Below are 15,443 nucleotides of genomic sequence, written 5' to 3'. Positions count from 1 at the left end.
GTATAACAATAATAATAAATCATGATACTAGTATGCATAATAAGATAATAATAATGATGATAATAACAAAATGTGCAAGTAAAAAAAATATAAGCAATCTAATTTTTGAAAGTATAAAAAGTAATAAATAATAATAATAATAATAATAATAATAATAATAATAATAATAATAATAAAGGCAGAAAAATGCACAATAAAAAGAAAATACAAAAACAAGCCAATTTTAAACATAAAAATAAAGGAATAATAAGTAAATAAATAAGTGAATAATGAAAAATTGATTAAAAGTTGAAAATAAATAAATAAATAATAAAGTAATAAATAAAATAGTTTGTAAAAAAAATTTGAAGTTAAATAAACCAAGGACCAAATTGAAATCAGAATGAAATTAAAGAGTATAAATTGTAAATAAATAAAAATGATAAAAAAAGAAATAAGGATCAAAATAAAATGCGTGAAAATAACCAGGGAGCAAACGGGCAATTATCCCAAACCCTGGGGCACATGCCATCCCCTAAGCGGGTCCATATTGATCCAGAGACCAGATTGCACAAAAAAACAAAATAAAAGGGCAAAATTAAAAGAAATAATAAATAGCAGTAGGACAATATTGAGAAACAGCGAAAAACGAAAAGACTCAAGTGGAAGTTAGACCATTTCATGAAAGAATGCGGACCTTGCTGCATGGACGGTTCAGGTCGTCGGGCTCCGCTTTGAAACAACATCGTTTTGGGGCATCTGAAGCCAGGCCAAAACGACGTCGTATTGATGGCCTATTTAAGTTAAAAAAATTCAAAAAAAAATCATATAAAACAGTTTAAAAAAACATTCTTCTTTTTTTTCTTTGAAGGCCTCCTTAGGTCGGCCATGGCTCCCGCGAGTCACCGCGATGCTGGCCACCGATCGCCGGCGACGGCTCTGCCATCCTCGGTGACAAGAAAAATCTAAAATGCTTCCTTTTAACCTCCTTTTCACGAGAAGCCCCATTTTGGGGTTAAAAGCACCAGGATCACAGCAAAAATCAGGCCAAAATGAGAAACCCTTCGGTTTCCTTTTCTCTCCAGTAACCGAAACAGGTGAAAACCTTCCCCTTTTTTTGTTTTATGTTTTTTTATATATATAATTATTTGAAAAATTAAATAAAAAGAAAATCAATCACCTTTGAAATCTCGTATTCTGTTGTTTAAAAATTTTTATTGCTTTTTTTGTATTTCTTTCTCTGTTTTTTCAAAAAAAGAACCCCCTTTTTACAATCAGTTCAATGGCTTTCATAGCCAATTACGACATTATTTTTCTATTTTTCTACTATTCTAGTTGTGTGTTTGTTCTTCTTTGCAAGCGTGGTTGGCGGTGGCAGAAAAGTTGGTGCAGCCCTGACGTGGGAAGGAGCTACGGCGGCTAGGTAGGGTACGGCGTAAAAGGCTACGGTTAGGGTTTCTGTACATTGAACAATTTAGATGTTTGGACCGTTAGGGTTTTTTAATTTTTAGGCTTTGTAATTTAGGTAATAGGTTTTAAATTTAGGCTTGTAATTTGGGCTTGATGTTTTGTAAATGGACTATTTTTTTTATTTGGTTTGGTTTGGTTTGGTTTGTTTGGGCCCGGATTGAATTAGGCCTTACAATTGTAATTCAAAAAAAAATTTCTTAATTTGATGTATTTAGGTGCTTAAATTTTGTTTCTGTAACACTCTTAACCCAAATCCATCACCGAAATAAGGTTACAAAGCATTACCAAAGTTTACAGATCAAACACAATTAATTCATAACATTTATTATTCATATCATAATTTAATCATAATATCCCTTATATAGACCCTCGAGGCCCAAAATATGCATTAGAAACAAGTCAGGACTAATCCGAGAACTCAAATAATTTTTTGTAAAATTTCAAAATTTTTACCTAAGTGCAGGGGACATACGCCCGTTTGGCCAGGCCGTGTGGATATTCGAAGTAGGGACACACGGCCGTGTCCCAGCCCATGTCCAAATTAGGGTGGCTACTGACTTGGGTCACACGGCCAAGTCACACGCCTATGTGTTAGGCCTTGTGGTCAATTTAATTTACATTACTAAAGTACAGGGGTCACACGGCCAAATCACACATCCGTGTGCTAGGCCGTGTGTCACACACGGCTGAGACACATGCTCATGTCTCTGCCCGTGTGAACAATTCTGAGCATTCTGTTTCTCAATTTTTAAGATGTAGGGGACACACGACCAATTCACAAGCCCGTGCACATGGCTGTGTGTCACACACGGCTGAGACACACACCCGTGTCTCTACCCGTGTGGATGAAAATAGGTCATTTCCTAGGCCACTTTTCTCACCAATTTTCCTTCCACCTACAACAACATTTAAGCACATTCATAAGCCAATTCATAGCCCTCAAATCAAGCCAAAAACTAAGTCTTATGCAAGATACATCATCACAAATATTCAAGTGTTCAACTTATCAAATTGACCAATACTCATTTAAGCATACTAATCCAACTAATCCAAGCACAAACATACCAAACATAATATAATCTCGTATTTATATATATACAAACCAAAACATGCTATCACTAGTCATTCCAATGGCTAATTATAACCAAATATTTATATGCCATCATTTGGCCAATTTACATGTCATTATACCAAAATAAAGTTTGTTATTTATACCGAAACAAGCTAAAGGATAGTGTGATGTTGCTCCGATCCTGTTCCAACCTTTACGAGCTTTCGAGTACTATAAAACAGAGGAAATAAAACAGAGTAAGCATTTAATGCTTATTGTAACGACCCGATAGTCGTGGGTGTCAAAAAATACATTTTCGAGACGTTGTTACCGTAAACCAGACTCATAAATATTTAAACATTTATTAAATATATCTACGAAGCTAGTTGTGTGGTTAATTAGGTTCTGGTTAGGTGAATTTACATGAATTAAGAGTAATTAGGTATAAGGACTAAATTGCATAAAGGATGAAAGTTGAATTATAGATTAAAAAATTAAAGGGACCAAATGAGCAATTATGCCATTATTCTTTAAGTGAGGCGGCATAAGTTAAAAATATTTAATATATATTATATTTACTTAATGTTTAAGTATATATATTATATTACAATAATAAATAAAAAGAGAAAGAAAGGTAGAAACGAAACAGAAAGGAAAGAAAAGAAAAAGGGGAAAGAAGGAAGGAAGGAGAAGCTAGGGATTTCAATTGTTCAAAGTTCAATTGGTTAGTTAATTTAGTCCATTTTCTTGTAATTTTTATGTTTTTGGAATCCCAGTATTAAATACTACCCAACTCATGTTGATATTTTAGAAATTATTGAGTTTTGAAGTGTTGTCTATGTTGAATAATTTTAGTATTAGGGATTAAATTGATAGATTTTAAGTTAGAAATGAAAAGGATTGAATTGTAAAATAAATTGTAAATTTTGAGTAATAGGGACTAAATTGTAAAAATTTTGAAATTTAGGGATTTTAGTGAAAATAGGGAGTTAAATTTAGTCTAAAGTGGAATTTGTATGAAAATAAAGAATTAAATGTAAAGAAATAAAGATAGTCTCGGTTTAGGAACTAAATTGGAATTTAGGCAAATATTGAGTAAAAATTGAAATATTAACTATGAGATTGAATTGTGTTGTATTGATGAATTTTAATTGTTTTAATTTCGTAGCTAAAGTCATATCGGAACCCTCGACTAAAAAGGGAAAAGATAAATTCGACGAGGAATAGCTCGGAATTTTCGGTTTGTATTTCTATAATCCGAAACTAGTCATTAATTATTGTATTTTTTATTTAATGCATATGGTAAGTATTGAGGTGAGTATTTGACACGTTGACATTGAATTGAATTGAATTAAAGTTGATTGAATGGATTGAATTGATATATATTATGAATATATTGATTATTGAATTGAATTGAATATATCTATGTGTGCAAATATGATAATTGAATTTTGATTGTATTTGGAAAGTGAAATTAAACCCTATTAATTGTATCGGGCTGAGTCGGATATAGATGGCATGCCATAGGATTGGAAGAGTTCAGGGATTTCTTCGACTTCGAGTCGATGAGACACTGGATGTCAATTTATTACTTCGAATTATCCGATGAGGCACTGGGTGCCAAACTGGTGTGTTTTGGTTGGATCAGTGTATCCGTCTGAGTCCGAGTCGTGTTAATAGGGGTAAATGAATAATAAAGTTTTGTAATTGATATTGAAATAGCATGGTATGAGAAATGGAAGTGAAATAGTGAATTGAAAATAGAATGTGAAATATGTTGCAAATATATGGAATACATAAGTTATATACTCATGAAATGAATATGGAATGGATAATGCAATTGTATAATGAAATGTGAAATAAATTGTGAAAAGCTATTTATATAGCAAGTATGAGAATTGAGATATTTGTGAAACAAATGAAATGTAATATGGTTGTTATAATATTTAAATATTAATGTATGTTTATATTTCAATTGTATATTTGTAATTTCTTATCTTTAAATATTCGGATTATAGAAATACCACTGAGTTTTACTCAGCACACGGTTTTGCTTTCCGTGCGCAGATTAGGTACAATGATTTTGAAGAGTTGTGATTGAGGTTGCGAGCATCCATCTCATCACATCTCCAAGTGCCAAGAGGGTATGTTTCAAAATTTTGAATAGAATGGCATGTACTTAGGAAGATCAAGTGTGTTCGAAGTAGTAGGGACTAAAATATAAGTTATAAAAATTTATTTATTTTTAATGTTATTAGCCAAAAATTACTTTGGCACCAAATGTAGTATTCCTATATCAGGTTCCTTGGGTCGAACTGGGTATAGGGGTGTTACATAGTAAGTTCGTATAACGAATATTAACTTACCATTCATTTTTATTAAAATAAACATATAAAATGCATCCAAGCAATTTGGCTAATAGCTTAAAACACACAACTTCATCAAACATATTAGTCATGTATTTCATATGAATAACAAGCACTAGAATGAGCTCATCAAATATTATGTTTCCATGTAAATACAGGTAACAATACATTCAGAATTTATCTTAACTTATATAAGATTTTTACCCGTTGAATCCTTTGAAATCTCGATGGATACATAGGTAGTACGCACGAAGTGTATAATACTGTAAATTCGTCAATTCATATTCGAAAATGCTCATACGAGCACATAAACGGGAAGCACTCTCTCAAGCCATATAACATGATGCTCACGTGACCATGTAACGGGAACCTTATCCGGACTGTATAACAAGAACCTCATGCAAGCCATATTTAAGAAGCTCATGCGAGCTTATAACGGGTAGCTCTGAAGAGCCATTAATCAGGAAGCTCTGGATAGCCTTATATCGAGAAGTTTAAACTAGCCATATCGGAAAGCTCATAAAGAGCCTTTAATCAGGAAGCTCATGAAAGAGCCTTTAAACGGGAAGCTCATAAAGAGCTGCGGTGTGTCTACAACACATGCAAGATCACAACCGATCGGGATGCTCCAAAGAGCTATTAACGAGAAGCTCACAAGAACCATATAACTGGAAGCTTGAGAGGGCTTATAACAGGACGCTCTTTTAAGTTATGGTGTGTCTGCAACATATGATAGATCACAACCAATCGGAAACCTTGTATCCATCGAATTTCATTCATTCAAAATGGACTTAATATTTGTCGAGCAATATCAGATATATGATTGAATTCATATACATGGCAATTACACAATTCACATGCATATCATTAAATTCAAACATATAATTACACAATTTAGTTACACGAACTTACCTCGACACTTGTTCGTGTTCGTAGGTTACTAATTCGATACTTTTTGTTTTTCTCGATCCAATTTCGTACTAGGTTTATCCGGATCTAATTAAGCTTGCTTGACTTCTTTTCTCTTAGCTAGGGTTTCCATGAAAATAATTTGGGGAAAGATGATGAAAAAGATGATATTTTGTTATTTAATTATTTATCATCTTTTATTATTTCCACTTTTCAATTTAGTCCTTTTCTTTAATCAATTTTCCATGGATGAATCATCATAATTATCTACTAACTCCTCTTAATGGTTTATTTACCTTATAAGGACCTCAAATTTTGAATTCCATAGCTATTTGATCCCTCTAGCTACTAGAATTCAACTTTTGCTCTTTATGCAATTTGGTCCTTTCTAACTATTAAATATGAAATCGGTAAAATTTTCTTAACGAAATCTTCATACGTCATTCCTATCATAATACAGACCATGTAATAATATTAAAATATTTTTTCTTTTTGAGTCGGATTTGTGTTCATGAAACCACTGTTCCGATTTTACTGAAAACGGGTTGTTACAGTTTCACTCACAATTAATCTATTTTTTTATTTTAATATTATACATATTGCATGTGTTATTAGCAATTAATTTCATTATTTATTGTATTTTTTTAAGGGAAGGAATTTACTTAGGCAAATATAAAACTTAAATTGTTTTAATTTTTTAATAACTTTTCTCTCTTTTTTAAGGTAACATTAAAAGCATCTTTAATTTCTACGTTTTAGGATGAATTAAAATGACACATCTATTATAGCGGAGACCGCCATTTAGAAAAAGACAGTCAACTTTGGTCATGAAAAATTACACGTTAGCAATATTATTTACGAAATTGAAATTTATACCATATCAATTAATGCAACTATATAGATAGATGACAAACGTAATTATGATGTAAAAAAATAATACAATCACGATAAAAAACATAAAGAATAATGTAATTTTTAAAAACTCATCTAATAATTAGATTTGAGTGTATTTGTTTGTAATTACATAAGGTGGTATGTTTGAGTAATCATTATAATTGATGGGCCTCACTAAATTGAGTGGAGTTGGAGTAGAGGTACACATGGGCTGGGCGGCTCGGTCCGGCCTGACGGCCCGCCCGAAATATGGGAGGGTTCGGGTAAAAATATAGGCTCGAAATATGGTTTGGGCAAAAAAAGGAGACCCGTTTAGAAAATGGGCAGGGCCTCGGGCAGCACTTTTTTGGCCCGGGCCTGGCCCGGCCCGGCCCGAATATAATATGCCCGCGCCCAAACCAATAAACAGGCCCAATTAACAGCCCAAAACCTAAATTAACCTAGCTCAAACATTAAAATTTCAGAAACCCTAACAAGATTTGCCCAGAATGCCGCAGACATCCCAACAATGATTTCACAAGACGTCAAGACGTTCGCCTCCACGTTGATTGGTCATACCTGCAGCAACAAACAACCAACGACAACAGCAAAATAATGAAAAAGAGGGGATTTCTTTTTTTATATTTTTTGTTATTATTTTCGGCTATTTAAGGCCATAGAAGAAATCTGTTTCAGTGTAAAAAAATACGAAAATAGAGAGAAAATACTGAGATTACAAAGGGTTTTTTTGAAGGTAAATCGTGTTTATTTTTTCATTTTTTCCATTCTTTTTTATTTTATTTTTTATTTATTCGTAATTTAAAATATAAAGAAGGGAGGAAGGACTTACCTCTCTCGCCAGATTCATCGAGTTGGCGCCATCTCCGTCGCAATCGGAGCCTTGGCGCGAGGCTGAGCGGCGGCGTATGAGGGTTGAGGAAACCCTAAAAGGGTCTGGTTTCTCCTCTAGAAAGGGAAACCCAAAAGAACAAATAAATGTTCTTTTGTTTAATTTTCTTTCTTTTCCTTTAAAACCTAAAAGATGGACAAAGCAGGCGCCATTTGGTTTTTGGGGTGGGGTCCGCGCATATCAACCTTAAATGGGAGATTTGCGCTACTAGTCCCTCCTTTTTGCGACGCGTTTTAATCAAATCCGTTGTTTTTAATTTGACCCGAATATTTTGCCCGTATTACGATTTAGTTCAATGCTGCGCAGCGTTTAGGAAGGGCGGGATTAATTCCCTTTTTGACCCTTCAGATTATGCGCCTTTTGCAAATATGTCCTTTATTTTAGTTTGCTTTCATTTTTTTCAGTTTTGTTTTGTTCTCAACTTGATCCTTTGCATTTGTTTTTCTAATTAAATTTCATATTAGTTTACTGTTATTATTATTATTATTATTTGTTATTATTATTAATCTGGTAATCATTATTTTCATATACATACAAACATTTTTTATAATATATATATATATATACTTTTATATTTTTAATTTCAAAAACTTTTTTTACTTTTGTAAATATGTACATACGTATACTTCTATATATGTTTTTTTATATTATTCTTCATAATTTATTTTTTCATAAATATAGATATATAAATATGCATACACATTTTAATTCATATGTACTTCCCATATTGAATAATTTAAAATATATATTCATTTTCTATAGTATATATATATATATATATATTTATATCTTTTAATTATTATAAACATTTTTATTGTCATATATACTCCGTTATTTATACATGTTGTACATATATACATAAGTATTTAAATGTATACATATTTTCATGATTTACCTATGTATATATACTTATACATTTTTATTTTGTAAATATATACACATGTACATACTTTTATATTTTTTTCACGATTTTCAAATACATACATGCATTTTTATTAGTTTTTGATTGATATATTCCATTCCATCTTTTTATATTTATCCTTGTATCTGTGTGTTAAATATGTGTACACATATTTGCAAATTTAATTGTATATATTTGTAAATATTTAGTCATATATGCTTTAAATTAAAGTATTTGTATCATATTGTACATTAATTTTTTAACATACCCTTTTTGAAAATATAGTTTGGTTTTAACCATACATCAAAGTTATTTTCTTGATTCAAAGGTTTTTTTTGAATAAAAGCAATATTCGAAGTCTGGAATTTTCGAGGGAAATTAAGCCCTAACGTATTGGGTTCTGATTTTCTTTGTTAATCTTAAATAACCGAGGATATTCTCTATTCAAAATGCACGAGTATAAAAATCATTTTTGGGAACTTAACTTGTTGTGTCCTAACGCATTGGGTGTGGCATGTTACTTTCTCAAAATGAAGATTTTCACATAAAATAAAAGTCATATTCAAAGTTCGGGGATTATGAGGAATTGTACCCTAACGTATTGGGACTCGATTTCTTTACATGACTTGAACAATTGGTTATCCTTTTTCAAATTTCATCATTTGAGTTGATTTTGAAATCTTTTTAACCTTCGACACTACGACATTAAATGATCAATTTGGTACCGATTTTGGGCGTTACGAGGGTGCTAACCCTTCCTGGTGCGTAACTGACTCTCGGACTCGTTTTCTCAAAATTCGTAAACCAAAATAATTTTTAAGGTGAGCCGATCACACCTTAATAAAGGATCGGTGGCGACTCTAGTTTTATTTTTAAAGTCGACAACTAATTTTTTGTTTTCAAAAAAGATGGTTTCGATAGCTTGGCGACTCCACTGGGGACGTTTGAGAGTCGAGCCATAAATTGATTATGTTTTGTCTTGTTGTCGAAAATCAAAAGTTTTTTAATCATGATTTCCTTTCACATTTATTCGTTTTCATCATGATATGTTTGCATGATTGGACCAAGTCAGTTGATCTATATTTTCATTTTGCATTACATGATCTGTTTTACCCCTTTATGTGGGAGCGAGAAACTAATCTTTCGTGAGTTTTTCACCTCCGTGCAAGGTAGTGGACCGTTTTCGGGATACATCCGTACCTATGTCTTCGTGAGATTTTCATCTCCGTGCAGCCATAGGGAAATGTATTCCCCTGAACTAAACTCGATTCACATGAGCCTATGATGGGTGAGGATCGAGGAATCTGTTGATTCGGGTACCTTTGCTCTAGAAGCCAAACTTCATATAGTGAACCCTAGGAACTCACATTAGGTAGATCTACACTGAACCCTGGTAGACACTTGACTAGGTGTTTTGATTGTTTGTACATGATACTGGTTTTTTTTATATTTCACTTTGACTGCATGGCATTTCATTATAGAAAAGATGTGTTGATTCATGTTTGGTTGTTAATAGAGAACTTGTCATGGAAAATGAATTTCTTGATAAGGTGGAAGATAATATGGTTGTCCAAGTAAAGTCTAAGAAAACGTGACACGAAAGGTAATAGCCTAACAAGAGGAGTACACGACTTTGCTGCATGAGCTGAGGATTTACATTGTCAAAGATTATTCAAAAGTCATCAAAGGTCCCAACCTCCTAAAGAAGCTAATGAATGTGAGTAAGCAAGGAGTTACAACTTAGATCAAACAAAAAGGAGCTCAAAGTCGCGAGATGCATCTTAATATCTGAATGGTCGATGCCTTTGCTTGGAGTATGAGGGCGAAACCGTTTATATATATCCGCTTTGTGTAAAGAGATTTAATTTCTAGAGAAGTTTTCTAGTAAAGAATTGAACTAGAATCAACGTCTCTTTTTTGCATTCATGTTATGCATTTGCATTTCATTACATCATATGCATTAGACACCGTTAAATGATCCTAATTAATTAAAATCACTGCTCAGTTAACCTGGAAACCAGCCAACCAACCAAACACCGTTACGTTACTCGAGCAAAGATTAAAGACATGGATCAGATATTGGAAAAGCTCGAACAGCACCAGAAAAAAATACAATACCAACTCCAGTTATAAGTACAGGAGAGGTTAGACAAGATGCAACGGGATATGTCAGAGAAGATACAGGAATCCCAAAACAATATGATGGCAAAGTTGACCCAACTATTGACTAGAGGGGGTGATAAGGGAAAGGGTCCTATGGCAGATATCGAGGAGGGTAACGAGGATGAATCACTCTATCCTCCAGGCTTTACTCCTCTACATGTGCAAACTCAAGCTGAATGTCCGCACAAATCTACTGTCACAATCAGGCCTCAGCAGTCTCAGGTCGGTGCTTCAAATTTTCAAGCTGGATTGGGTTCTAATCCTGAAAACCACTATGCTAACTCTATCGTTCCTGACTTCGATGAAGGGGCCGAAAAGGAAAGATTAAAGGAGGAGTTACCAAGTCAGCTAGAGGAAAGGTGCAAATGGCTCGAGGAGAAATTCAAGGCAATGGAAGTCACTGAAAGCTATCGTGAGATTGACGCTAAAGAGCTGAGTTTAGTTCCGGATTTGGTACTCCCTCATAAGTTTAAGATGCCAGAATTCGAGAAGTACAATGGGACAACTTGCCCAGAAGCTCATATCACCATGTTCTGCAGGCGAATGGCTGGATACGTTAACAATGACCAACTATTGATACATTGTTTCCAGGATAGCGTTGCAGGGGCAGCATCTAAATGGTACAACCAATTGAGTCGTACCACGATTGGCTCATGGAGGGATTTGGCACAGGCGTTCATGAAACAGTATAGTCATGTAACAGACGTGGCTCCTGTTAGAATCATCCTTCAGAATATGAAAAAGAAACCAAACGAGAGCTTTAGGCAATATGCACAAAGGTGGAGGGAAGTGGCCGTTCAAGTTCAACCACCACTATTAGAAAGTGAAACAACAATGCTCTTTGTCAATACGCTAAAAGCCCTATTCATTACGCATATGTTAAGAAGTGCTACAAAAAGCTTTTATGACATAGTTATGAATGGTGAAATGATCGAAAATGCGATAAGAAGCCAGAAAATTGATACAGAGGAGAGTAACAAGAGGTCAGTCTCAAGAAGAAGAGAAAATGAGGTGAACAATACAGGTTACTCTAAGTCAGTTACTGTGAGTCAACCGAGAAAGGTGGTTGGTAATCAACAGAATTTATCGATGCAAGATTCTGGCATGAAGACTGAGAAGTTCCAATTTACACCAATCCCAGTACCGTATAAGGAACTGTATCAAAAATTGTTTGATGCACATGTTGTTTCCCCTTTTCATGTGAAGCCTCTACAACCTCTGTATCCCGAATGGTATGATGCGAACGCACAATGTGAATACCATGCGTGAATTACAGGACACTCGATTGAGAATTGCACTGCCTTCAAGAAGCAAGTTGAAAGACTTATTAGCATGGGTATTGTCAAGTTTGGTGACTCGTCTAGCGCAGGAAATTCGCTACCTAATCATGATTGAGGATGAAGGGACTGCAATGTATGAAGAAGTGGTGAGAAATTTGCACATCGATGCCATATATGCAGACACAATTAAAAGGGTCCTTGTTAGATATTCGCCTTAGAGGTGTTCTAAATAATTGGACTGCAGAAGAAACCCCTATAGCATTTAGAGTTTGTTAGAGTAATGTTCAGAACACACTTATTGCTTTTAGCCTAGAAGCAATTCTTTGTGAAATAGGCTCATGTCTGAACATTATTATTTTAATGAAATACATTATTGCAATCATCTTTAAGCAAATGTTCTTTCATTCTTTACGATTTTTTCATTCTTTTAAGCGCTGTCATTGCAATCTGAACAACTGCACGATATCAGAAATTTGCAGTATGTTCAAGGTTAATATCATGAATGGTGCAATGAAAACTCTACCGGGGCAATGCCACTCTTTCCAGTTTATCACGATTTTTTTTCCATTGAAGTTGAAATTCATTCTCTTCGAGTTTTGGCTGAGCTGAAGTAGGATGAAGATCCAATCTCGATACGATTAGTTGAACCTAATTGAAGAAAAAGGCTAGAAACTATTCATCAGGGTCAGATGTACCAAGAAATGAATGATGCGAGCCTATAGCAAAAGGTTTGTCCTAGAGAATTCCACGATGGCGACCTAATGATGAAGAAGCTCCTCACTCTACAAAAAATATAACGGATGCCAAATTGGAAAAAACCTTATGTTATAGAGAAGGTCTTTTCCAAAGGAGCTTTAATTTTGAGTGAGATGGATGATAAACCTGCAAAGTCCTGTAAACTCAGATTCAGTCAAGAAATACTCCGCTTAAAGAAGGAGAGGACCAAGGTAAAAAACCCACAAAGGGCAGTTTGAGTTCCAAAAAAAGGGGGGGAAGAAAAAGAAGTGATGTGAAAAAATGAAAAGATGAAAATAAAAAAATGAAAAATGGAAAAATAAAATGGAGAGGCTAAGGTGAAAACTCGCAAAGGGCGCCTTAGACCAAAAGGGATTTGAGTTGAAAACTCGAAAAGGGTGGCTCAAATATTGATCAGAATGGGGCATGAGATTATCAGAGTAGCTCAAATACTAATCAGAATGGGGCATGCAATGGTCTTGCTATACCCAAATCAATAGGAAAGGGTAGGCGACATTTTGGGACATCGACAAAGTACTATAGATCTCCTAAACACATGTTAAACTCAGAGTAGTCTTCAGAAGGTCTGTACAGAGAAGTTCAAGCTGCGATATCTGGGGCACCTAATCCTTATACTATTTTTGTTATTCTTGGAACACTTCATTCATTTCCAATATACGCATTCCTAAATCAATTTCTTTGTTATCCATCTTTATTATCTTTTGATAATTTATTTATTTCGAGCTATACTCAGAACCAATTTTCTTCTTATCCATGATCTTTTTGCAAGCATGCTGCAATAGAATAATAATTAATGGACTAATAAAACTTTCACAAGGGAAGTTTTGCATATTACTCTAGAAGCTTCTAAATAATATAGGAACCTCAAACAGGACTATTATTTAGAACGTACCAGGTTCAAAGGTTGGAAATCCGATAAAGAAGAGTCTAAACTAAGACTATCCCTTTGAATTTTCTTATCTAAAGTATTGATTGAACAAAATGGCAAGATATCGTGTTGGTGACAAAGCTTCAATGAACAAGCAAGCAATGATCACCGAATAATAAGAAAAAGTTGTTCTTGGAGAAAAATTCTTCATTTGTGCATGAGCATTTGGTGTAACACCTTGGGAATGGTGTAAGAGACCAAAAAGTTTCACATCCGATATCCTTGAATTGTGATAGCAGAGGATTGAAAAGACCAAATCTTTTACTCTTGGGTTACAACAGGAGAAAGATGATACAAATTTTGCATCCCAGTGGATCAAACTTGGTGATTTACAGTGGGGGTAGTCTGGTTAAATGTTTCTTTGGAGACGCCAACCGAGCAAAAAGGCGCTATAGCACATTAGCGATAATTTTTTAATAAACTTTGAGTAATGATAACCTAAGTGATAAGGAGGGGTCATTCTCGAAAAATGACATTCTGCATTCATTCAAATGTCATTCATACATGTCTAGTTAGGAGCATTTGATTCATTCTGTTCATGACATCCTATTCATTAGGCATAATTAGGTTCATAAAGTGAATTATACAAGTCATGTTCCCTAGAGAACAGATTGGAAAAATCATAAAGCCTTATCTCCCTGAGCAACAATGGAGCAGGTTGAAAAGTAGCAGATCTTATCTTCATGTATTGACATGAAGTAGATCGAAGATAATGGATCTTGTCTTCATGTATTGACATGAAGTAGATCAGAGATAGAAGATCTTATCTTCATGTATTGACATGAAGTAGATCGAAGATAATGGATCTTGTCTTTATGTATTGACATGAAGTAGATCAGAGATAGCAGATCTTATCTTCCCATACTGGTGGTGAAGTAGATCGAAGATAATGGATATTGTCTTCATGTATTGACATGAAGTAGATCAGAGATAGCAGATCTTATCTTCATGTTTTGACATGAAGTAGATCGAAGATAATGGGTCTTATCTTCATGTATTGGCGTGAAGTAGATCGAAGAAAGCAGATATTGTCTTCATATATTGGCGTGAATTAGATCGAAGATAGCAGATCTTATCTTCCCATACTGGTGGTGAAGTAGATCAAAGAAAGCAGATCTTGTCTTCATGTATTGGCGTGAAGTAGATCGAAGATAACAGATCTTGTCTTCATGTATTGGCGTGAAGTAGATCAAAGATAGCAGATCTTGTCTTCCTGTATTGGCAGAAGAAGATCGAAGATACAAGTCTTATCTCCCTGAAATTGCAGTGGACCAGACAGAAGTAACCAATCCTATCTCCTTAAAGTTACAATGGAGTGGATTAAAACCATAGATCTTATCTCTCTGAAGTTGCAGTAGAGCAGATCGCATCAGATTTATCTTTAAGTTGTAGTAGAACAAGTTGAAGCTATAGGTCTTATCTCCCTGAAGTTGCAGTGGAGCAGATTAAAGATAGCAAATTTTGGTCTTTTGAGAAGCTACAACATATGAATCCTATCTCTCCGGCATTCCAGTGGAGTAGATTGGAGCACCAGTTCCTATACCTCTGAAGATGCAGTAGGAAGGAATAAGGCTTGTAATCACTGAATTTTATCCGGGAATAACTTTCGTTAAAAAAAAACTAAAATTAAAAAAAAATAATTTTTTTGCATTTTGACCCCTAAACTTTTCTAAAATTGCATTTTAACCCATAAACTTTCTCAAAATTACAGTTCAACCCCTAAACTTTTCTAAATTACATTTTGACCCCTAAACTTTCTTAAAATTACATTTGGACCCTTAAGCTTTCTCAAAATTACGTTTATTTAAAACTTTTCTTGCATTTACAAATTGGTCCTTCATGGAAAATCCCCAATAA

Source organism: Gossypium raimondii, chromosome 5, assembly GCF_025698545.1.
Source record: "Gossypium raimondii isolate GPD5lz chromosome 5, ASM2569854v1, whole genome shotgun sequence".
NCBI classification, from domain to species: Eukaryota; Viridiplantae; Streptophyta; class Magnoliopsida; order Malvales; family Malvaceae; genus Gossypium; species Gossypium raimondii.
Note: the sequence above shows the minus strand (reverse complement) of the source record.